The sequence below is a fragment of the Tamandua tetradactyla genome, chromosome 12, assembly GCF_023851605.1.
Source record: "Tamandua tetradactyla isolate mTamTet1 chromosome 12, mTamTet1.pri, whole genome shotgun sequence".
In the NCBI taxonomy this organism is placed as follows: domain Eukaryota; kingdom Metazoa; phylum Chordata; class Mammalia; order Pilosa; family Myrmecophagidae; genus Tamandua; species Tamandua tetradactyla.
Window position 1 is genome coordinate 2,638,608 of NC_135338.1, and position 26,908 is coordinate 2,665,515.

General features: G+C 37.5%; 1 long non-coding RNA gene across 2 annotated transcripts; it reads right to left on the minus strand.

Annotated features, from left to right (window-relative positions):
• LOC143651715 (uncharacterized) lies at nt 1-26,529 on the minus strand. 2 transcript variants are annotated; one of them, XR_013160170.1, is made up of 4 exons: nt 26,288-26,529; nt 25,062-25,185; nt 2,815-2,930; nt 1-2,704 (listed from the first exon to the last, which is right to left on the minus strand). It is a non-coding gene; the product is annotated as an uncharacterized LOC143651715 (long non-coding RNA). The 2 variants fall into 2 exon arrangements; XR_013160169.1 differs by having other exon boundaries at nt 26,266-26,527.
• Between the last annotated feature and the right edge of the window lie 379 nt (nt 26,530-26,908).

Consider the following 26,908-nt stretch of genomic DNA (forward strand, 5'->3'; position numbering starts at 1 on the left):
CATTTTTTTTAAAAAAAAGCATATTCACAAATAGCACTGTATTTCAAGACAGTTCCTTCTCTACAAAGAATGTATAGATCAGTGAGCATGGTTAGTGATGTCACCAACTAAAACAAACTCATACAGCTGTTACTGGTCCACTTTCCAAGAGCTCTTGCTTTAAGATTTCTAACATACAATAAATAGTACAATTTCACACTTTCTGCGTAATTTTTTTCTCTGCCTCTCTTGTCTTTTCCAAGGTATATAGACTTCTATCCTCAACCAATTTCAATGTGTTTTTTCGAAAGTCACATCTGTTTGCATTAATTTTTGTTCTCGGAGACACTGTCATAAACCAAAGCAGATTTTCCTTTCAGTAAAAGGTTTGAAACTATTAGAGCACTAATTCTACTTTAAAAATTATACTGTTGTTCCTCCTGTTAAATTTGGAGTCTGTGTAGGTACTATTCCTGTTGCTTAAGAAATCTATTTTTTTAATATGTGTTCTTAGAAATTAAGAATTTTATAAGCAGAGAAATAAAGTTTTTAAACTTTGATGACAAATTTTTCTCTGAATCTATAAAATATTTATACTTGTATTTCAAAGCTATCTCACCGTTTATACTAATTTTCCACAACATTAATCTAAACAATATTTCCATTTGCTTCAAAGGATTTTGTTCCTGATTTTGATTGTGTGATTAAATATAAATCTGACCCTTTTACCACTTATGCATCCATGGGTTCTTCGACAATGCGTGTTAATTACGGCACCAAAATTATGCAAAATGCTTTCATGCTGATCACACCATGGCTCATTAGAAGGAGCACGCAGTGTTCAAAACTAAAACAAAAATCTCTCAAATAGAAAAAGGCCTTCTTGATTATGTCGTCTTTCAAGGAAGGGAAATACTTTGCTAAAAGTTTAAGTTTGCCAAGACATATGATTATTGAAGGCCTGTAATATCTTCATTTAAGCAGTGCCTTTGATCATCATTATTATGTTTAAAGGGCTCTGAAAGCACATGAATAAGCAAATAATCCCAAAACCCTTTAACAATGTTCTTCTAATGACCTGTGCAATCCTCAGTGTAAATGGTTATATTCATTATCACAGTCTTCCAACGCTCATCTTTGGGTCTTTGGTATTTTCTGGGATATATACCTTTGGCACCTAGTTTTTCCCATCCGTTTGCTCAGTTCATGACATTTCTTTAAATGATATGTTCCATAGGACAAAACTGCAGACACTGAAGTCAGACGTCTCATTCAAACCTCAAAGAATATTAATGACCACTTCAAATAATTTCGTGAATCTATCCAACTTCTTAAATAATGATTTCTCAAATTGCAAAATACAGGGATGTTCTGAAACTTTACTACCAAAGGCATCTTGAAACACTTTGTCAAATGGTAAATGGTTGACTATCGTACAACTATCAGTGCAAAGTTTCAGCCAGGCAGCTCTGGGTGAGCTCTTGGCTGGATAAAGAAATAATGTCATATAGAATTCCTGTTGTTCTCAATAGTTTTTGTAGATACGTTTTTAAAAATCATTAACCCATAAGAACGAATTTTACCTGTCTACCATTTTCCTGAGCTTCGCAGCCTACAAAAAATATAAATAAAACATAAACCTAACTTATGGTCCACCACATTTTAACCAACTCGAGAATTTAGAGATAAGCCTATCTGCAAGGCTATTTTAATTTATTTTGCTTTTAAAGAGAAAAGTCTACCAAGCCAAAAAAAAAAAGAGTAAAATGGATCAGTTTGGAGTAATCTGGTGTTTCATTCAGCAGATAAATTACAATATATGTTAGCCCCATCTTGAATTTCGATTAATGGTAAAAAAGAGAATGATGTCAATTATTTGGCACAATGCTCGACAAAACAAATGTTTTAGAAAGAGCCTTGTCTTCCTCTTATCCTTTACGGAAAATTAATTTCATTCCTCCTTAATCCCAAGGGACATGGAAGTTATCAGTTTAGTCTGTTTCTTCTTGTTACTTTCCACTAAAAGTGGCAGAATTAGGAGATGGGGGCTTGAAATTTTCAAAGCTATATAGCAACTTGATATGGGTTCCTTCCTACATATCTTTAAAATAAAAAAGATCTCTGCTTTTAAAGCACTCATTCGCCAGCTTTATATCATGTGGACATCATTTCAATTGGACTTGATGATACTAAGGACTGCTGAATAATAACCAGGGTTCTCTCCAATCGGTTCAGCATGCATCTCATCTTTGATCTCAAGTGCACTGGCAACTAGTGCCATATATTAACATCTTCATTATAAACAATTCAGGCATTTAGAAACAAAGTATCAATGGACTTCGCAGTCACTTTAATTCATTTTATAAATAAGCAACTGAGAATTTTGCTCCAAGTGGCTGCTAGTGTAGCCCATTCCATAAATGGCATTCTCCGAAGCATAAGGCACAATTTGATACGAATGCAGCTCTTCGTAATAGAGAGATTGAGAACAGCATTCCTGTACCATAAACTTCAGCCGTTTTCTTGTATCAGAATAAGCAGTTTTATAACAGGGAGCTTCCTTAAAGTATTCATAGCTCTCTTTCTCTGTCTCTAAATGTATCTTCCTCAGCAAATTGTTAATTAACACGGACCTCCTTAAATAGGTTTCCGGGTCTTCAAGAAACCTAAGCTTCTCCAGAGAAAGTTTGAGAATGCAAGTCCGATCCTCGGGTAATATCAGGTGCTAGAAAGCAAACACAATCATTAAATCTACATTATAGAACATTTTAAAATAGTGTTTCGGTATTGACACAACTCACACAAATTAAAATAAAATAATAAAGGGACCCTTACTTTTGGAAAATACCCATGGTAATCTTGATGTAAATCTTCTTCTTCTGCATATTTTCTCTTAAAGTAGGCTACTTTCGACGTTGTTAATGTGTGTGTTGATACTTTCGTTGGATAATCTAAACAAATAAAATAAGTGGGAAAAGGTCAGATCAGATTTTATTGTGGCAAAGAGTACTTATAAGTGATACAAAAGAAGATGGTGATATGAGCAATTGATATTCTATATTCATTCATTCACTAAGCCATGTCTTATGACAGGCAAATGCCATCATTCAATGACAAAATAGACATTCTAGTCAAATATTAATGTTGATACCCCTATAAAGCCCCAGGAAATCAAATACTTACCAATACTCTATTTAATGTCATGACACTTAATGTTAAACGCACCTATCTGTAGTTGATTCACAAAACGTAATGAAAGGAGATGAGTGATTTTTCAACACTCTTTTAGTTAAACTGCCTGTTTATACAGAGCCCATAGTGTTGCTAAATTAATCAAGTTGGCATGAAATGGTTAACGACTCAATTACACTTTAAAGAAATAATTGTGTGTCTTCTGACAGAACCCTCTAAGGTTATGATATAATGATCCTCATAACACATGGCATAACTGAGGCCAATCATGAGTAATGAGAGATTTAGTTCAATAATAATAATAATTAAAACGCAGACCTTTGTTTTCCCCTGTAAAATACTATTCTATTAAGTATTCTGACTTGCTTACAAAACAGAAGAGTGATGGTTTGGTTTAGATGGAGTTCCTAGTATGCCCTCCAGGTGGTGCTCATATCACAGAGAAGAGACAAGCTCAACTGGAAACCCAAAAGAAGCCCATTTCCTAGTGAAAGCACTGAATGAATTTACAATGCAAATAGAATCCAGTTCAGCCCTCCTTCAACCACAGGAGGCCAAACTAGAAAGAAAGTTCAGTTTTAAACATCTATTTTATCCTTAATCCATAAACTCCTATGTTTCTATGTTAAAATTTTAGATTTCTGACTGACTGGACTAAGAAGTTCTGCGGCGCTATGTACCCCACCGAATCTTTGAGCAGCTAGCAAAAGCTGGCAGAGCCATCTTCCTCAAAACTCGAGAAAGTTAAAGAGTCGTGGTAATAGGGAGAGTGCCAAATCAAGAAAGCACAGCTTTAAACACAGCAGGAGAAGCTTGTGGCGCTGTGGCTAGCCCCATCTCTATACCCTCCCCAGTGCAGGGTGGACTCCGACGTCATTGTGGGTCCCCAGTCCTGCCCCAGAGGGAGGAGAGTCACCCCGGTGCACACGGTGCACACGCCGGGCTGCCTGCATGTCAGTGTCAATCAGGGGGTGGCCTGAAAGACTGAACCAAGACACATGACCCTGGCACACCATCCCTGGTGGGCAGCTAAAGCAGTGCAAGGAACAATTAAGTCAAAGCAGCCTGGACAAAGGATTCCAAGCTTTAAGACATAATAGAGCACTTAGGGGTGGGAGAATTTATTTCCTAGGGAGTGGAAGGGACATTCATATTCCTGTAAATGGGGTAATTCAAAAGGCTACTAGCAGCACAAGCCCAGGATAATATACAGGCTCAAAAAGATGGAGAGGACCCTGTACTCCACTTTCACCTCAAAGTGATCTCCTTGATAGGATGGCTAAACTCTGAAAGACAGCACCAAGCAGCACAGAGCCAATTTCCAAAACTGTGAAAAGGTGGTGTTTTGCATTGGTTTATTTGTTTTTTGTTAGTGCTGGGCACTCAAACAAATTTTTATCACATCACTAACTAAAAGCAAACTTAGCTCAGGGACTAAATTCCATTTAATACGTTAAAATATTAAAACGTACAACAAAATATTAAATACTTAAATGAGTGCAACAAGAGGTTACACAACAAACAAGGAAATAGGAAATAATGACCCACCTAAAGGAATAAGATAAAAATTCAGAATCCATCAATGAAGACTATCAAACTTTGGATATAATGGACAAAGACTTTAATGAATGATTTTCAATATGTTAAAGGAGATAAAGATAAACATGGAGAAAGAAATAAAGGATATCAGCAAAGTGCTAAATGGATAATATGAGGATCTCAATAAAGAGAGAGAAACTTTAAAGGAACCAAGCAAAATACTGGAATTGAGGGCCACCATAACTGAAATGGAAAATTCACTAGAGAATTTCAACAGCAGAGTGTAGCTGGAGGAAAAAGGATAGGTAGATTCAAAGATAAGACAATTAAAATGTTTCAAGCAGGAAGAAAAAAGGAGTTTAAGAAGTGAGCAGAGCTTGGGGGTAGGAGAGGAGTTCAGTGGTAGAATTCTCGCCTGCCATGTGGGAGACCCGGACTCGGTTCTGGGCCCATGCACTTCCCCAAACAAGCGAACAAGCAAACAAGAAAGCAAACAAACAAAAGTTCAGCAAATGGTGCTGCAATAATGTGATACTCACATGGAAAATACATACCGCTTACAAAAAAAAAAGAAAGAACAGAACTTGAGACCTGTTCAAGTATACCAATATACATTTTATGTGAGTGCCAGAAAGACAGAAAAGGGGCAGAAGAAATCTTCAAAGAAATAATGGCAGAAAACTTCCCACATGCAATGAAAAATAGGAATAAACACATTCAAAAGTTCCAACAAACTCCAAACAGAATAAACTCAAAGAGAACCAGGATCAAGAAAATAGGAACCAAACTGTCAAATGGCAAGAACAATGAAAGAGGGCTGAAAGCTGCAAAAGAAAAGCAACATGTTATGTACAAGGAAACCCCCAATAATTTTGAGTGCTGACTTCTCATTAGAAAGAGGCAAGAAGGCAGTGGGAAGTAATATTTAATGTGCTGAAAGAAATCAGTTGCCAAAAATGTTATAACTGTCTTTAAAAATTGAGGGAGAGATTAAGATATATCCAGATGAACAAAAGCTGAGAAAGTTTCTCACCACAAGGTCTGCCCTATGAGCAGTGCTAATGGGAGTTCTTCAGACTGAAATGATAGGACACTAGACAATGGATTGAAGCAGCATAAAGGAATAAAGATCTCCATTAATGATAACCATATATGGGCAATTACAAATGACAGTACTACTAAATTGTGTTTTTGGTATGTGATTCCCATTTTTACTTCTTCCAGGTTCAAAAATGCAAATGCATAAGTCTAATGATTCATCTATGATTTTAGACATGCAATGAATAAGATAATTTGTAACAAGTACTAAGAAGAGGTGGGGGACAAGGTATTTGTGTAGGTCATTGATGTTGTTATCAAATCAAAGGTGACTGTTACACATTTAGATTGGTAAATGTAAGCCCTATGGTAACTACAACAAAAATATCTGAAAATATAAATATATATATATACACAGAAGGAAATAAGAAGGGACTCAAAAAAGTACAGTATTAAAAATCAAATAAGTATGAAAGTAAGCATTAATACAAGAATTAAAGGACAAAAAAGATGTAAGTCTTACAAATACCAAATAAAAAATGGCAGAAGAAAGTTCTGCATTATTAGTAGTTACCCTAAGTGTAAATGGATTAAATTTTCCAGTCAAAAGGCAGAGATCAGCAGAATGGATAAATGAAAGTATGGTCCAACTCTACACTGTTCACAGGACTCTTTTAAATTCAAAGAAGCAAGTAGGTTGAAAGTGAAAGGAAGGAAAAAATATCCCATGCAAGTAGTAACCAAAAGAGAGCTGAGGTAGCTATGCTAATATCAGATAAAATAGACTTTTAGCTAGAATTGTTGTATGAGACAAAGTAGGAAACCATACACTGATAAAGGGGTCACTTTAATAAGAAGACAACAATTATAAACACATAGGCATATAATAGTAGAGGCCTAATATATAAATGAAGCAAATAGTGCCCTGGAAGATTTGAAGGGAGAAATAGATGGTTCTACATTAGTAGTAGAAGATCAGTACAACACTTCAATAGTGGATAGAACATTTAGAAAATGATCAGTAAGGAAGTAGAAGACTTGAACAATACTCTAAACCTAACACACATAAATAGAATACTATACCCAAGAGCAACAGAATAAATATTCTACTCTAGTGCATACTCTTCAAGACAGAGTATAAGGACACAAAACGAGTCTCAACAAGTGTTGAAATACTGACATCCTACAATGTATCTTATCCAAATGCAATGGACTGAAGGTAGAAATCAATAACAGAGGAAGAACTGAAATATTCACAGATATGTGGAAATTAAACATCACACTTTACTCACCAATAGGTCAAAGAAGAAATAAGGGAAAATAGGAAATAACTTCAGGCAAATGAAATTTTAAAAACAACATACCAAAACATGTGGTATACTGCAAAGGCAGGGCTGAGAGAGAAATTCATAGCTCTAAATACTTACATGAAAAGAGAAGAAATGCCTCAAAACAGACACAACTGGAAGACCTAGGAAAAGAAGAGCAAGCTAAATTAAAAGCAGTAGGAGGGAAGAAATAAAGACAGGAGTTAATAAAAAGAATAAAAAACAATAGAGAGAATTGGCAAAACCATAATTTTTTGTACTTTGAAAAGATCAGTAAAAGATCATTGACTAGACTGATGAAGAAAAAAACAGACAGGACATAAATAATTAAAATCAGAAAAGAAGGGGGGACATTGCTACCAACCCCACAAAAATGAAAAGGATTGTATGAAGATGCTATGAACATCCATATGTTAGTAAGTTCAATATTCTAGATGAAAAGAACAAATTCATGGACACACACAAAGTACCTACACTGACCCAAGAATAGACTCTCTCAACAGAACAATAACTAGTAAAGATTGGTTCAGTCACCAAAACCTCCCGAATAAGTAAAGTCTAGAACCAGATGGATTTCACTGATAAATTTTACCAAACATTCCAAGAATTAACACCACTCCTGATCAAACTTTTCCAAAAAATTGAAAAAGAGGGAACACCCCCTAACTCATTCTATGAGGCCAATATCACCCTAATATCAAAGCCAGATAAAAACACCACAAGAAAAGAAAATTACAGACCAATAACTCTTATGAATATGGAGGTGAAAATGATGAACAAATACTAGTAAACTGAATGCAACAGCACATTAAAATAATTATACACCATGATCAAGTGGGATTTATCCCAAGTATGTAAGGGTGGTCAACATAAGAAAATCAATATAATACACCGTAACCAGAGAACAAAGAATAATACCACATTATCAGCTCAGTTGAAACAGAAAGGACATTTGACAAAAATCCAACCCAACTTCTTGATAAAAAAACATTCAGAATACTAAGACTAGAAGGAAACTTTCTCAACATGATAAAAGGCATATATATATATGAAAAATGTCATGCTAACATCAAGTTCAATGATGACAGACAATGTTTTCCTTCTAAGATCAAGAACAAGACAAGGATGCCCACTTTCACCACTGATATTCAACATGTACTGGAAGTTCTAACCAGAGGAAAGACAAGAAAAAGAAAGAGAAAGTATCCAAATTGGAAAGGAAGAAGCAAAAATGTCTGTATTTGAAGATGATATACCTTATATATAGAAAATCCTGAAATACCCAAAACAAAGCACGAGGGTTAATAAATTTATTCAGCAAACTGGCAGGGTACAACACCAACATGCAAAAATCAGTAGTGTTTCTATACAATAGTGATGAACAATTTGAGAAAGAAATCAAGAAAAAATTCCATTTACAAGAGCAACTAAAAAGCAAATAGAAATAAATTCAACCAAGGATATAAAGGACTTGTACATGGAAAACTACAAAACATCGCTGAAAAAATCAAAGAAGACCCAAATAAATGGAAGGATATTCCAGTTCATGAATTGAAAGGCTACATATTGTTAAGACATCAACACTACCAAAAGCAATTTACAGATTCAAAGCAATCCCAGTCAGAATTTCAGCAGTCTTCTTTGCAGAAATGGAAAAGCCAATCATCAAATTTATTTGGATGGATAAGTGTCCCTGAATAGCCAAAATCATCTTGAAAAAGAAGAATAAAGTTGGAGGACTGACACTTCCTGATTTTAAGACGTATCACATAGCTATAGTAATCAAAACAGCATGGTCCCAGCATAAGGACAGACATATAGACCAATGAATTCAATTGAGAGTTCAGAAATAAACCCTGACATCCATGTTTGATTGATTTTTGACGAGGGTGTCAAGTCTGCTCAATGGGGAAAGATTAGTCTCTTTGACGAATCGTATTAGTAAAACTGGATATCCATATGCAAAAGAATGATGGCAGACCTCAGTTCACACCATACACAAAAATTACCTCAAAATGGATCTAAGACCTAAATATAAGAACCAAAACTATAAAACTCTTAGAATAAAACTTAAGGAGACATCTTCAGGACCTCGTGTAGGCAATGGTTTTTTAGACTTTGTACCAAAAGCACGAGCAACAAAAGAAAAAATGAATAAATGGGGCTTCATCAAAATTAAAAACATTTTTGCATCAAAGGACTTCTTCATGAAAATGATAACCTACAAAATGGAGGAAAATATTTGGATATTACATATCCAATAATGATAATATCCAGAATATACAAAGAAATGCTACAACTCAATAACAAAAAGATAAACAATCCAATTTAAAAATGGGCAAAATATTTTAACAGACATTTCCCCAAAGATGAGAGACATATGGCCAATATGCACATAAAGAGATGCTCCACATCATTAGCCAATAGGAAAAACAAATCAAAACCACAATGAGCAGAAATCCTGGAATGAGCTGAGACTCAGCATCAGGGGATTGAGAAAACCTTCTTGACCAAAAGGGGGAAGAGTGAAATGAGACAAAAGAAAGTGTGAATGGCTGAGAGATTCCAAACAGAGTCGAGAGGTTATCCTGGAGGTTATTCTTGCATTAAATAGATATCGCCTTGTTATTCAAAATGTAATGGAGAGGCTGGAGGGAACTGCCTGAAAATGTAGAGCTGCCTTCCAGTAGCCATGTTTCTTGAAGATGATTGTATAATGATACAGCTTTCACAGTGTGAAACCTTGTGTCTAATGCTCCTTTTATCTACCTTGTCAACAGACGAGTAGAACATATGGAATAAAAATGAATAATAGGGGGAACAAATGTTAAAATAAAGTTAGAGTAAAATGCTGGTGATCGCTGAGGGGGAGGGGTGGGGGTATGGTATGCATGAATTTTTTTCTGTTTTCTTTTTATTTCTTTTTCTGAATAGATGCAAATGTTCCAAGAAATGATCATGATGATGAATATGCAACTATGTGATGATATTGTGAATTACTGATTATATATGTAGAATGGTCAAAAGTTAGAATGTTTGCGTTGGTTTGGTGTTTTTGGTATTTAAAAAAAATAAAAAGAAGATGGCGGCTTAGTAAGACGCGCGGATCTTAGTTTCTTCTCCAGGACACCTACTAGGGGAGTAGAAACGATACAGAAAGCGCCCAAAGCCACAACAGAGATAAAAAAGACAGCGTACCCCATCCTGGAACGGCTGGCTGGCTGAGAGAAGCAGCTCGGGTGAGATCGCCGAGGCGCGCGGGCCTTACCGGGCGGGGTGGCAAGCGGCCGGAGTTACTCCCTTCCCCCTTCCCGGGCCGGCTGGGAGAATTGGAGAGGCGGTCCCCTGAAACCAAGGCGACTGGCGCCCACACCACGCGCAGCCCCCGGACCAACTGAGAGAATTGGATCGGAAACCCCCAGGCCGCGGAGAACGGTGACGGGTGGGGGAGGCCCCTTCCAAACCCGTGACTCCCGGGGAACGTGCACTCTCTCGGGCGGGCCGCTGCCGCTGGCGCCCTCCCGCCACGCTTGTTGCCCAGGGCCGACTAGGAAATTCGGACGGGCTCTTTCCCTGGCTGCGGCGACCAGCAACCCTCCCTGCGTTCGGACCCCGGGCCGGCTCAAGCCGTTTCGGCTAGCGAACCCCCCGGACGGCGAGAGTTTTCCAAAGTTTAAGGTCCCACAGCACCTTTTACTGGTGGGACCTGCAGACAAACGTGTGCCACGAGCGCCACCTACTGGGCAGGATAAGAAAAACAGAACCCAGAGATTTCACAGAAAAATATTACAACCTTGCTGTGTCCAACACCAAGAGAAATCTGAATAAATGCCCAGACGCCAGCAGCAGAAGATAACTGTCCACGCTCAAAAGATTGAGAATATGGCCCAGTCAAAGGAACAAACCAATAGCTCAAATGAGACACAAGAGCTGAGACAACTAATCCTGAATATACGAACAGAAATGGAAAACCTCTTCAAAAATGAAATCGATAAATTGAGGGAGGACATGAAGAGGACATGGGCTGAACATAAAGAAGAAATAGAAAAACTGAAAAAACAAATCGCAGAACTTATGGAAGTGAAGGATAAAGTAGCAAACATAGAAAAAATAATGGATAGCTACAATGATAGATTTAAAGAGACAGAAGATAGAATTAGTGATTTGGAGGATGGAACATCTGAATCCCAAAAAGAAACAGAAACTATCGGGAAAAGAATGGAAAAATTTGAACAGGGTATCAGGGAACTCAAGGACAATATGAACCGCACAAATATACGTGTTGTGGGTGTCCCAGAAGGAGAAGAGAAGGGAAAAGGAGGAGAAAAACTAATGGAAGAAATTTTCACTGAAAATTTCCCAACTCTTATGAAAGACCTAAAATTACAGATCCAAGAAGTGCAGCGCACCCCAAAGAGATTAGACCCAAATAGGCGTTCTCCAAGACACTTACTAGTTAGAATGTCAGAGGTCAAAGAGAAAGAGAAGATCTTGAAAGCAGCAAGAGAAAAACAATCCATTACATACAAGGGAAACCCAATAAGACTATGTGTAGATTTCTCAGCAGAAACCATGGAAGCTAGAAGACAGTGGGATGATATATTTAAAATACTAAAAGAGAAAAACTGCCAACCAAGACTCCTATATCCAGCAAAATTATCCTTCAAAAATGAGGGAGAAATTAAAACATTCTCAGACAAAAAGTCACTGAAAGAATTTGTGACCAAGAGACCAGCTCTGCAAGAAATACTAAAGGGAGCACTAGAGTCAGATACAAAAAGACAGAAGAGAGAGATATGGAAAAGAGTGTAGAAAGAAGGAAAATCAGATATGATATATATAATACAAAAGGCAAAATGTTAGAGGAAAATATTATCCAAACAGTAATAACACTAAATGTCAATGGACTGAATTCCCCAATCAAAAGACATAGATTGGCAGAATGGATTAAAAAACAGGATCCTTCTATATGCTGTCTACAGGAAACACATCTTAGACCCAAAGATAAACATAGGTTGAAAGTGAAAGGCTGGGAAAAGATATTTCATGCAAATAACAACCAGAAAAGAGCAGGAGTGGCTATACTAATATCCAACAAATTAGACTTCAAATGTAAAACAGTTAAAAGAGACAAAGAAGGACACTATATACTAATAAAAGGAACAATTAAACAAGAAGACATAACAATCATAAATATTTACGCACCGAATCAGAATGCCCCAAAATACGTGAGGAATATACTGCAAACACTGAAAAGGGAAATAGACTCATATACCATAATAGTTGGAGACTTCAACTCACCACTCTCATCAAGGGACAGAACATCTAGACAGAGGATCAACAAAGAAATAGAGAATCTGAATATTACTATAAATGAACTAGACTTAATAGACATTTATAGGACATTACATCCCACAACAGCAGGATACACCTTTTTCTCAAGTGCTCATGGATCATTCTCAAAGATAGACCATATGCTGGGTCACAAAGCAAGTCTTAACAAATTTAAAAAGATTGAAATCTTACACAACACTTTCTCGGACCATAAAGGAATGATGTTGGAAATCAATAATAGGCAGAGTGCCAGAAAATTCACAAATACGTGGAGGCTCAACAACACACTCCTAAACAACGACTGGGTCAAAGAAGAAATTGCAAGAGAAATTAGCAAATACCTCGAGGCGAATGAAAATGAAAACACAACATATCAAAACTTATGGGACGCAGCAAAGGCAGTGCTAAGAGGGAAATTTATTGCTCTAAATGCCTATATCAGAAAAGAAGAAAAGGCAAAAATTCAGGAATTAACTATCCATTTGGAAGAACTGGAGAAAGAACAGCAAGCTAACCCCAAAGCAAGCAAAAGGAAAGAAATAACAAAGATTAGAGCACAAATAAATGAAATTGAAAACATGAAAACAATAGAGAAAATCAACAAGGCCAGAAGTTGGTTCTATGAGAAAATCAATAAGATTGATGGGCCCTTAGCAAGATTGACAAAAAGAAGAAGAGAGAGGATGCAAATAAATAAGATCAGAAATGGAAGAGGAGACATAACTACTGACCTCACAGAAATAAAGGAGGTAATAACAGGATACTATGAACAACTTTACGCTAATAAATACAACAATTTAGAGGAAATGGACGGGTTCCTGGAAAGACATGAACAACCAACTTTGACTCAAGAAGACATAGATGACCTCAACAAACCAATCACAAGTAAAGAAATTGAATTAGTCATTCAAAAGCTTCCTAAAAAGAAAAGTCCAGGACCAGATGGCTTCACATGTGAATTCTACCAAACGTTCCAGAAAGAATTACTACCAATTCTCTTCAAACTCTTCAAAAAAATCGAAGTGGAGGGAAAACTACCTAATTCATTCTATGAAGCCAACATCACCCTCATACCAAAACCAGGCAAAGATATTACAAAAAAAGAAAACTACAGACCAATCTCTCTAATGAATACAGATGCAAAAATCCTCAATAAAATTCTAGCAAATCGTATCCAACAACACATTAAAAGAATTATACATCATGACCAAGTAGGATTCATCCCAGGTATGCAAGGATGGTTCAACATAAGAAAATCAATTAATGTAATACACCATATCAACAAATCAAAGCAGAAAAATCACATGATCATCTCAATTGATGCAGAGAAGGCATTCGACAAGATTCAACATCCTTTCCTGTTGAAAACACTTCAAAAGATAGGAATACAAGGGAACTTCCTTAAAATGATAGAGGGAATATATGAAAAACCCACAGCTAATATCATCCTCAATGGGGAAAAATTGAAAACTTTCCCCCTAAGATCAGGAACAAGACAAGGATGTCCACTATCACCACTATTATTCAACATTGTGTTGGAGGTTCTAGCCAGAGCAATTAGACAAGAAAAAGAAATACAAGGCATCAAAATTGGAAAGGAAGAAGTAAAACTATCACTGTTTGCAGACGATATGATACTATACGTCGAAAACCCGGAAAAATCCACAACAAAACCACTAGAGCTAATAAATGAGTACAGCAAAGTAGCAGGTTACAAGATCAACATTCAAAAATCTGCAGCATTTCTATACACTAGTAAGGAACAAGCTGAGGGGGAAATCAAGAAACGAATCCCATTCACAATTGCAACTAAAAGAATAAAATACCTAGGAATAAATTTAACTAAAGAGACAAAAAACCTATATAAAGAAAACTACAAAAAACTGCTAAAAGAAATCACAGAAGACCTAAATAGATGGAAGGGCATACCGTGTTCATGGATTGGAAGACTAAATATAGTTAAGATGTCAATCCTACCTAAATTGATTTACAGATTCAATGCAATACCAATCAAAATCCCAACAACTTATTTTTCAGAAATAGAAAAACCAATAAGCAAATTTATCTGGAAGGGTAGGGTGCCCCGAATTGCTAAAAACATCTTGAGGAAAAAAAACGAAGCTGGAGGTCTCGCGCTGCCTGACTTTAAGGCATATTATGAAGCCACAGTGGTCAAAACAGCATGGTATTGGCATAAAGATAGATATATCGACCAATGGAATCGAATAGAGTGCTCAGATATAGACCCTCTCATCTATGGACATTTGATCTTTGATAAGGCAGTCAAGCCAACTCACCTGGGACAGAGCAGTCTCTTCAATAAATGGTGCCTAGAGAACTGGATATCCATATGCAAAAGAATGAAAGAAGACCCATCTCTCACACCCTATACAAAAGTTAACTCAAAATGGATCAAAGATCTAAACATTAGGTCTAAGACCATAAAACAGTTAGAGGAAAATGTAGGGAGATATCTTATGGATCTTACAACTGGAGGCGGTTTTATGGACCTTAAACCTAAAGCAAGAGCACTGAAGAAGGAAATAAATAAATGGGAACTCCTCAAAATTAAACACTTTTGTGCATCAAAGAACTTCATCAAGAAAGTAGAAAGACAGCCTTCACAATGGGAGACAATATTTGGAAATGATATATCAGATAAAGGTCTAGTATCCAGAATTTATAAAGAGATTGTTCATCTCAACAACAAAAAGACAGCCAACCCAATTACAAAATGGGAAAAAGACTTGAACAGACACCTCTCAGAAGAGGAAATACGGATGGCCAAGAGGCACATGAAGAGATGCTCAATGTCCCTGGCCATTAGAGAAATGCAAATCAAAACCACAATGAGATATCATCTCACACCCACCACAATGGCCATTATCAACAAAACAGAAAATGACAAGTGCTGGAGAGGATGCGGAGAAAGAGGCACACTTATCCACTGTTGGTGGGAATGTCAAAGGGTGCAACCACTGTGGAAGGCAGTTTGGCGGTTCCTCAAAAAGCTGAATATAGAATTGCCATACGACCCAGCAATACCATTGCTAGGTATCTACTCAAAGGACTTAAGGGCAAAGACACAAACGGACATTTGCACACGAATGTTTATAGCAGCATTATTTACAATTGCAAAGAGATGGAAACAGCCAAAATCTCCATCAACAGAAGAGTGGCTAAACAAACTGTGGTATATACATACGATGGAATATTATGCAGCTTTAAGACAAGATAAACTTATGAACCATGTAATAACATGGATGGACCTAGAGAATATTATGCTGAGTGAATCCAGCCAAAAACTAAAGGACAAATACTGTATGGTCCCACTGATGTGAACGGACATTCGAGAATAAACTTGAAATATGTCATTGGTAACAGAGTTCAGCAGGAGTTAGAAACAGGGTAAGACAATGGGTAGTTGAAGCTGAAGGGATACAGACTGTGCAACAGGACTAGATACAAAAACTCAAAAATGGACAGCACAATAATACCTAATTGTAAAGTAATCATGTTAAAACACTGAATGAAGCTGCATCTGAGCTATAGGTTTTTGTTTTGTTTTGTGTTGTTTTGTTTTGATTTTACTATTATTACTTTTATTTTTTTCTCTATATTAACATTCTATATCTTTTTCGGTTATGTTGCTAGTTCTTCTAAACCAATGCAAATGTACTAACAAATGATGATCATGCAGCTATGTGATGATGTTAAGAATTAATGATTGCATGTGTAGAATGGTATGATCTCTAAATGTTGGGTTAATTTCTTTTTTTCTGTTAATTAAAAAAAAAAAAAGAGAAGGGATAATTGGAGATGAAGGGATACAGACTGTACAACGGGACTGGATATAAAAACTCAGAAATGGACAGCACAATACTACCCAATTGTAATGCAATTATGTTAAAACACTGAATGAAGCTGCATGTGAGGTATAGGTTTTTTGTTTTTGTTTTTTTTGTTTTTTTTCTTTCTATTATTGTTTTAATTCTTATTCTGTTGTCTTTTTATTTCTTTTTCTAAATCGATGCAAATGTACTAAGAAATGATGAATATGCAACTATGTGATGTTATTAAGAATTACTGATTGTACATGTACATTGAAATGATTTCTAATTGTTTTGTTAATTCTTTTTTTAATTAATAAAAAAAAATAAATAAAAAAAAAATAAAATAAAATAAAATAAAAAAAACCACAATGAGATATCATTTCAAGCTTACTAGAATGGCTCGTATTAAAAAACAAACAAACAAAAACAGAAAATAGCAAGTGCTGGAGAGGATGTGGAGGAATAGAAACATTCATTGTTGGTGGGAATGTAAAATGGGGCAGCCGCTGTGGAAAACAGTTTGGTGATTCTTCAGACAGTTAAGTGTAGACACCTCTAAGTGTATACCGAAAAGGACTGAAAGCAGGCACTCGAAAAGATATTTTCACACTGATGCTCGAAATGGCATTGCTCACAGTTGCCAACCAATGGAGGCGACCCAGGCGTCTACCAGCAGATGGATTCAGCATACAATTAAATTCTGCTCAGCCTTATAAAGGAATCAGCTTTGGATACATGTGGCAACATGGATGAACCCTGAAGATATTACGGAGAGTGCAATAAGCCAGACACAAGGGGACAAATGTGTGATCTCATGATACGAAATAATTAGAATATGCAAATTCATAGAGTCAGAAACCAGGGTACAGATTACCAGGGGCTGGGGTGGGGCTTGGGAGTAGGAAATAAATGTTTAATTGGTATAGAGTTTCTGTTTGGGGTGATGGAAAAGTTTTGGTAATGGATTGTGGTGATGGAAGCACAACATTGTGAGTGATACAAATACCACTGCTATATATTTGTAAGTGGTTAAAAGGGGAATTTGGGGGTTGTATGTATGTTTTTAAAACCGTAGGATGGTACAGCACAAACAATGAGTCCTAATGTAAACTATGGACTCCTGTTAACAGTAAGGTTATAATAATATTGTTTCATCAATTGTAACAAAGTTTGCACAATAATGCACAGTGTTAATAACAGGGAAACTGTGGAAGGGCAGAAATGAGTCCTCGTTTCTGCATGGTTTTTCTATGAATCTACATCTTCTCTAACAAAAAATTAATTAAAAAGGAAAGCAGTCTGCTTCATAAAAGAATGTGCAGTTCATTAATGTGTTGGTTGAATAAATTTGTGGTGTGGGACATTCAGTGTTTTCTTTCAAATCTTAAAGTATGTAAGTCTCAAATATTCCAAATATGCTCTTCAAGAACCTGCCTCTTTTAGTTTTCTCTACAACTTGGTGGCATCTATACGCAGCTATTTTTTTTGGAAACCAGTAAGAGACGCTACAGAGTAGACGCCTACGCATTACAAATATTCACTGGTTCTACTGTAGATGATAAACCCAAGAAAGCCTTGTTAGAGTTAGCATGATTTGTAAGGGAATCAAATATTTCAAACCACTGGCATATCTGGTTGAAAAAGAGACTAATATGTAAAGATATTTCATAATCAAAACAAAGACTACCTGGAGTTTCACTGATTTTAAGAGGTTTTTTAAAAAGAACAAAATGTATTATATTGAAGACAAAGGAATCATCGCTGAACCCAGTTTTCTCAGGACCTTTTTTTTTAGTAGACTGCATTTTGTTAGGTGTATTTTTCAAGGCTTTAATCAAATAATTAGCAAGCATCAAATCATTTATAGGGCATGTTAAAATATAGATTGCTGGGCTCCACGCCCAGAGTTTCTAATTCAGGATGTTTGGGGTATGGGTAGAGAATTTGCATTTCTAACCATTTCCAGGTAATGCTGCTGCTGCTGGTCCAAGCCTGTACTTTGTGAGCATTTATTATCAAAGCATGAGACAGATATGGCAGCAGAGCTACTAGCACGTTGTAGCCAATGGACTGATGATGTTATCATCAGAATTCAGCCAATGGACTGATTATGCTATCATCAGAGTGCAAGCAATTGGCTTGATTGATTTTTGTTTTTGTTTTGTTTTGCTATTGTTTCCCTCCTAAGGGCTGAGATACTTTACCATCATGAACAAAGCCAGACGGCAATTAGCTCAACAGTGAAGAAAGAACGAGGTCACTTTTCAACATGAATTCCTGGGTTCAGATTAAGAAGCATTAATGACTCTAAGTAGCATTATAGCTGACAGGTCACTAACTTTTTTTTACAAGGTCCAATGAATTATTATATTTTAGGAGAGGATGAGGAAAGACTTGGAAATGAGAACCGTGACAATATCATAAGCAGACATTTTAAAAATATATCTTTAAAATTCTCTGCTTATTTTATTTTCCAAAGTAATGCAATGTCTATATCATGTTTGGCCAATTAAAAACTTTTTAATGTATGATACAAGGGAGGCCAGGTGGCAGCTGTGAGAACCAAATGTCAAAAAACTTATTGTTCTGGCTTCCAAATGAAACTCCAGGGAAGATATTTTAACATATCAAGACCACAAAATCATACTAAATGTCTCCAAGGTTCATAAGGATTCTGTCTGCCGGTACTCAAGCAGTAAGCCTAAGATATTGAATGTTTCAGACCCTGAAAATGCAGAGTAAATTCTCAGGGCATATAGATTTGAGTCTCAGCTATGTGGGCCATACACTTAGCCACCATAGCTTATTGCTTTTTTAAAAAACACCCCCATGGGTTGTTGAAATGCTGAAAAGCTTTCACAGCTGATATCACTTCGACAATTACCTCTTTGCAGGCTGTTAAGCTATTCGCAGTGCTTTTGACATCAAATTTTGGAGGATGCTTTCTGCCACCTTCAGGCTTAAATGTACGGCGAACATAAGTTCCTACATCTGTTTTCTTGGCTGGACTGGGTCTCAAAAAATTCAGAGCTGGAAACTATTTATTGTTCATCTGGCTCAACCCATCCAGTTTCCAGATGAGGAAACTTTGCTCCAAAAAGATTCCATGGTTTACAGTATGGTGTGTGACTATGAGTTTGGTTTTTAAAGTCAGAAGAAAGTGGGTTTGAATTCCAACTCTGCCCCCTTACTAATTGTGTGACCTTGAACAAATTACATAAACCCTCCAAGCCTAAGTAATTTCATTTGTAAAGTGGGGATAGAAATAATACTGGCTAGTGGGATCTTTGAAATAATTCATGGAAAGTGATTTGGCACTGTGCCTAGCACATAGTAAGCACTCAATCAAATGCTAACTGTTAGTGCCAATGGGCACAAATCGGTCACGTAGAAGCAAATCCTAGCCTGGTCTCAAAGACTCTTTCCATCATCTTGCCTTAGAGAGGTACTGGATTATAATTATATAGTTAGAAGTCTACAAAAGATATTTCAGATGGTCAAGTTAAAAAATATACAGATGGGGTGCAAGTGTAGTTCAGTGGTAGAATTCTTGCCTGCCACGTGGGAGACCCGGGTTCAATTCCTGGTCCATGCACTTTCCCAAAAAAAACCAAACAAAAGTTCAACAAATGAAGCTGCAATAATGGGCAACTCACATGGAAAAATAATGAAATGTGACCCCACCATACAGCATACAAAAAAAAAAAGTATAGTACAAAAACTACAACAGGAAAAAAAAAAACTAGAACAGGTCCAAAAAATATTTCTGGTTTATTATCACTGGTCATACCTTTTGGGTGAAGAAAATGTAAGTTTTTTTAAACATCCAGATAACCTTTTAGAGACTAAATTAAAGTTAATCTGAATATCCAAAGAAGTTTGCCTGTTAGAATCCACTAAACATATATAAATCTATTTGTCATTCTTCCACAGGCAAGAAGCCAAACTCAGTCCAGCCTGTTATTCAAATAATGCTGATGAAATAGACAAAAATGTAAAATAACTTTATGTCTTCATAGGCAGTGTCCTGACCTCTGAGAACAGCACATAAATTATGAAAATGAATTAGGCTGAGCCTAAATTTATCTTTGAAAGTGAAATAGCTAATGCTGGTTTGAATATGCAGTTGTTTTTAATGCTGTCACCATTGGGGACATAAAACATCTGTACCTGGCCACAAGCATCGTGTAGGGTAAAACCTCTCCAAACAATTAGAAGTCAGAAAACAGAATGACCGTCCTAACATTCGAGTTCTTGCAAGTGCAATTTATAAAGAAATCTTATTATTGGTTCAAGTGATTTCATTTGCTACACGGCCCAGGGGCAGTACATCAAGGAAAGATCATCAGCAAATTAATTGACAAACACTTTGAGAGAACAGACAACAGTAAAAGAACAACTCTTATAGCAAAAATCCATCCTTTGTTCAAGACTACGAAAGCCTGAGAGATGGTGGAGAAGTGATGAATTTAACATATCTTAATTTTAAGGTTTTTATTCCCCTGCTCACAACATTTTTACGAATACTCTGTAAAAACAGAGTTTAGACTGTCTTATGAGTCAGGACAGGTAGAAGCTGATGGAATTTGGACAAGGAAGTTAGATTCTGGTTTCAGAACAACTAAGTTGTATTGAAGTCAAATCATGGTCTCAGTGTCCCAGTCTCATGCTGGCTGCCCTTTTTATGGCACGGAGCCTTAAGATGTAGAAGTGGCCATATCTGTTTAAATAATACTCTGGTGGTGACATCCTCCCTCTAAGAGCAGTGAACACTTGGGTTTAGAATTATCCCACCTGTCACACATCTAGTAGCCACATTCTGTAGCCTTGTCGCATGACTTAAAATACAACTGCATGCTCTTGCAATGCTGTCCCACAACAATAGTTCAAGTCCTAGCTGTACAGTTTATTTGCTTAGTGACTTTAGGGAAAGTACTTAGCCTCAATGGGCCTGTGGGTCCTCATTTTTAAGGGGGATATCCGACTCACTGAGTTGTATATAAATTAGATGAGATGATCTTTTGGACGCATTTCATCACATATGCTCATATTTTCCATTTAACACGTTAGGTATTTTTATGGAAGTGATTTTGGAAATTATAAATATATATCCTACTCAGCAGGAGTAATTTATATGTAGGGAATTTACCTCTTTTTAGTGTTGAGCATGGGTTACATCAAATATTACGAGTATATTCAAAAAGGTAGATGGGTGCAATGTTCATAGTTGTAATGTCATATCTGTTGTAGATCTTTTTAGCTTTGTTGATGTTTAGCAATACTCCACCAGCCACCTTTCTTCCTCCTTACAATACCTTGCCTAGCATGTTCCTGGACAATATGCTCTATTATAGCAGAACTCAGTGCCAGTTTTTAGCTCTGAATCAATGGAGCAATCTTCTTCTCCATATTTATCAAGCACAATATTGACTTTATTGTCAGGTTATAATTAACAGCAAGTTGCTGCTCCTGGAAGATGTTCTTAGGAATTTTAAAGGATACTGAGAGCCAACAAGTATCTCAAGGGACCAGCAACATTGTCTGGTACTAGATTCCATTCCTCTCCAGATAACTCCAAACAGGACAATGGAACATTAAATAAACACCACTGGTTTGACACATCTATGTGCTTCTACCACTGGGTCACTGAACCAAAGAGAACATCATTAAATGGGATGTGACCAGCCATGTGATGATGAAGTCAACTACCTTAGATGCTGCACCAAAGCCCAACTTCTGCAATGGCCAGTGATAATGATAGAGACTGAGTATGGCGGGCTTCCTGGGTACACTTTGTGATTTACCAACCCCCAGCTGTATATTTCTTGTTTTGGAGAAATGATGCTCTCCTTCACACTACCTTTTGGTGGGAGTGAGTGAGGAAGAAGATTGAACATGCAAGCAGATTCCTGGATATGGGTGCCAAAAAATGTATTACCAATATACCTATGAAGATTTTGCAACATCCTTGAATACCCAACTGGTGCTGAGAGAGGGAGGTTTAAACCCCTCATGGCAGTTGTCTTTTGAAAAGCACCTGATCTCTACCACGCTCATTGTCTTCCACTTTGAAATCAGCACCACCAGCACTTGATGTTTTTGTGTATTACCAAACTATCCATCCAGACCCACATTCCCAGAAGGATTACAGTAAAGCACAAAATGGACGTGGTCATTAAATTTACTCACCAAGATCATCTGAGAACTTTTCTCTGAAGTTGGAAGAGTCTCTGCCCGTGCACACACGGTGCCTGATTTGGGACCCACCTGCCACCCCCACCCCCACCCTCACTCAGTCGCTCTAGTGAGGAAATGTTCTTCATTTACAGGGCACCTTTCTTCTAAAAAGCTACAGGTCCTTCATTAAATTGCAACATGCTTAAACTCAAGCAATCTGCTTGAGTTAGTAGATCCCCACATTAGATATGAGGAAACCAAAGTGGTGAAAAAAGTAGCACAGGGGAACAGAGTTGAAATTCCAGGCTCTTGAGTCAAGATTCTCCTTGCTATGTTCCCCAACTTTTCTTGATGTTTTAAACTGATACTCCCTTTTTATAAACGTTTTAAAAATATCTCCTGCCCTTCCTTATCCACTAAGTATTACTGATACTTAGAAGATCGATCCTTATATCTCAACCTACCAAGAAGACTTATTACTGTGCTTTTCTTTCTATAGTTTATAGTGTGAAAAACAGTTTTTAATTTCATAAATATAAAGTTGTGTATAATACCTAGCATGATACTATCAATCCCTTAATGATTTTTGTTAATATCCTACTACCACCATCAATGAGAGTTATTTCAGTGATTAGCCTTTTTTATAAATTTAATCTGAAGTAAAAAGAAAATATAAGGTAAATTAAATGAGGTTAAAAAATTGAAACATTAAAGTTAATATATACTATTCAGATAAACAACTTATGTGGGCGAGGTAGGGGGGACAACAGAAAAAAATGAATTGACAAGGGATTGGCTCCTCTTAAGTCCAGAAAGTATATTTCCTTAGTCTGTGTGCTAGATGTTTACTCCCACCTCTGTTTCTGGGATGCTTATTTTATTTTACATTTTTCTGGGTTTCCAGAGCATTTTGCTTTGACAAATAAATAGAGCAATCAAAACTGGCTATTCCTTGGCTTTAGAGCCATTGTTGGGATGTCAGTGATTTGACGGCTAAAGCCAGCTGGCATGAGTCATCAGTGGAAAGTCCAGGTGTGGTGGCAAGGTCCTCATCATCTCGATAAATTTCCATATTTCTTCGTGTTTCAAAGCATCTTCTAAACCCCATGAAGGAAATGTGACATAAAATTAAACAAGGAATGTTCATATAGACCTAAAAACTTCCCCAAAGAGTGTATGAGAAAAGAAGACTGAAATTAGAATTTGGTTTCAGTTCTAACCTGCTTGATCCTGGCTTTATCTATGGTTTACGCCCTTAAATGCATTCCCTCTTTGTAATCCATGATAAGTACAAGTACAACTGGTGTCAGCATTAATGGCAGTGGCTATAACCTTAATTACAAATTGGTGGAATATTTTTTCACACTTTAACTTTGGATCTACCAATGTCTCTGGTACTAAGTGTTTATATTACAATCATGCCACTTGATTTATTTCTATTTATTTAAGGCTAAATCATAGCACGATGACATTTTCTGGTGAAAGACTTTTGAAGCAAATCAGCTCATGACAGTACAGTACATTTTCGGTGCATGATACATTCATGATAGAATCAAAATTAAACTTTAAGAACCTCTTTCATTTGACCTTTGTGACTGTGGCAATGGTCTCAATGAAAGGACAAGCTTGCTCACATAAATTAAAGGATGTTGAATAATTTTAACTTCTATGCATATTACATAAGAAATAGGATATATATAAACTAGTAAAGCACAAGACTACCGCACAGAAATGAACTAGGCATCATAGCTGCTTTACTCAAAGTTTTCTCAGATTAACAGTATGAATAGAACACATCTTATGGCAGATGGCAGTAAATCTTACTGGTCTCCTCAGATTTCTTTCTCGTCACAAAGTATAGTAATTATTATGGGGAAAGGAAGAAGTGGGCAGCACTGAAGGCTAGTAAAACCAACATTGGTTTCAAGGGTCTCGTGTTGGTTCAAATTGTAAAGTTTAATGCTTCAAAGTATTAAACTACAGGTATCTCAATAACTAACTACAGAAATCAGTGCCTTTGAAGTCTCATGGTATCCATCAAACTATTCAACCAGAACAGAAAAAATTTTCATTTATTTCTTATTATAAATGGAATAAAGGAAAGGGAATAATACAGCCTGGTGTGTTGGATGAATTTCTTTGATTTGCTAGGCTAGTGACCTGCAGAAACCATACATGGGTAGCTTAGTACATATGAAACTTACACAATCCTGGAGGGCTGAACACTAATTCAAAACTACCGGTCTTTAAAACTGCATTTAAAATGCATAAAACTCAGGGGTGTCTACCATCATGGCCTTAATACAAATTAAATTTAAACATCACCACAATTGCTTTTTGCAACTTGGAGAGTTCCCTTCATTTCCTTAATTCAGACATGCAACAGTGTGTCCCTAGGGCTTCTGACATGTTCCCAGAGTCAGGCTATCTAATTTGGCCCACCATATTCACATGAGTCTTAAAGAGGAAAATCTGACAACCTACAAAATGTTCTGTCTACAGAAAACCTTTATTGACTTCCACAGCAACGATCTATATAAACAACCCTTTATATTGACCTCGTAAGTTATGGAAATGCAACATTTGCATTTATTTCTCAGATATATAGTTAAGCAGTAATTTCTTTTAAGCTAATTATTACCTGGTAATGCTGAATCAATCTGAAAAGTGTATTTCTAGGACAGCTTCAGAAAATCTGTTGAGAGTCCCCCTTTGCACAGTGAGCATTTCTCACAGCCTCAGGCTCATGAATGGTTACCTGAGATCTTGAAACAGGGAGACAGACACAAATAATATTGAACGAGTCAGGACTGTGTAGATAAAAGCTGATTATCAAGTCAGGAGACAGCTTGTGATGGGAGGACACTAAGATGTGTGAGGCAGGGTCCATCCAGACAAGATAGGGTAGAGAGACCTTCAAACACATACACTCGCTTTAAGGTTCTCTGGATTTAATTTTAAACATGAGGAATCTCAGCTATCCTAACAAATTTGGAAATAACTATGCAACTGAGCAATTATCTTTGAGAGATGATCAGTAAATTGATTTTTTTTAAATCAAAGTTAGATACCCTTAATTTGTTTTTAAATGACAGATTTTGTATAATTTCAAGAAGTGTTTCCCTTCAAGTAACTATCCAGCAGTTAACTTAAAGCTAACCCAATCTTTCTCTGGAATACACAGTATTTCTGGCAAGATTTGAAATACTCAAATGCTGCTTTTTCTTTGAAAACAGTTTTTCTTTAAAGGACCATTTTTAACTGCACCTTTTCTACATTGATGTATGCTTACAGATCTCATCATCTTCTATATTTAGAGAGATGAGCTTTCCAAAGGAAGATAGGCAGCCAATAAGGAGGATCCCATCAAAAGAGAGGTGCGTTACTATGGTTACTTTTCAGGAGATTGAGTAACAGTGAAAAGCTGCTCCTGACCAAAGCAGTCCTTTCCAGAGCAGGACCTAAAAAGAATTTTGATCTCCATATGTGTTTATTGAATTAGCAGAACTACATTATGTCATTTTAGCTTTAACCACAGTTTTCCTGTGGGTACTCGCTGCTTCCAGCTCTCCTAGACTCACATGGGCAGCCAATTCAAGGGAAGAACAAGGATTAAAAACTTCCGAACACAAACCTAAAAATGATGGGCTGAGGAATCCTCAAGAACCAATCCCAAGGTTAATAAATAAATAAATAAAGCAAATCCGGTTCTTGGGGACCACTTTCCAATAGCCGGGGGTGGGGGTGGGATCCGGAAACGTCCCAATGCCCACCCTCGATTTAAAAAAAAGAGTCTTTCCTTGAGCTTCAGAGGAGGGCTCCCGGCTGGACGATCCCAGACATACCTTGCGAGCAGGGTCCACTCACCAGGCGATGGGCGCATGCACCTGTTTGGGTTCCGGGCTCGCTCCTGCCTTTGCGGCGCTGTCACTCTTCAGACCCGCGCTGACAGCGACAGCGATCGCGGCCGCGGGGCGATAGCGGCGGCGGCGGCACCTGCAGCTCGGCGGGCAGCCCTGGCTCCTGCAGTCTCCCCAGCGCCCAACACTCTGAGTTCCCAGCGCGAGGCGGGCGCGCGGCTGTTCTCGGCTCTCATTGGACCAGCGGGAGCAGATGTTACCCGGTTGCTAGGAGCGTTGCTAGGAGGCGATGACGCCCCTCCACGGCTCCGCAGCAACTTTCCTGTAGGTCGCGCGCGCTGGCGGAGGTGCGGCGGGCGAGGCTGAGAGCAGGAACGCCGACGGGGCCGCGAACAAAGAGCTCAAACCGAGAAGCCCCCGCGGCGCTCGCCCAGGTTCGGCCTGGGAACGCGGGCTGTGGCTCTGGGGGCGTGGTCAGCGCCTGCTCCCGGGGCCTGGGCCGGCGATGGAGACCGCCTCTGCCCGGGTGGGGGTCACTCGCGGAAGACGCTAGCTCGGTGTACCCATTTGGGTCAGGTTTTGGAGTGGAGGGTGGGAAGGGAGACTGAGGAAGCAGCAAGGTCTGCTC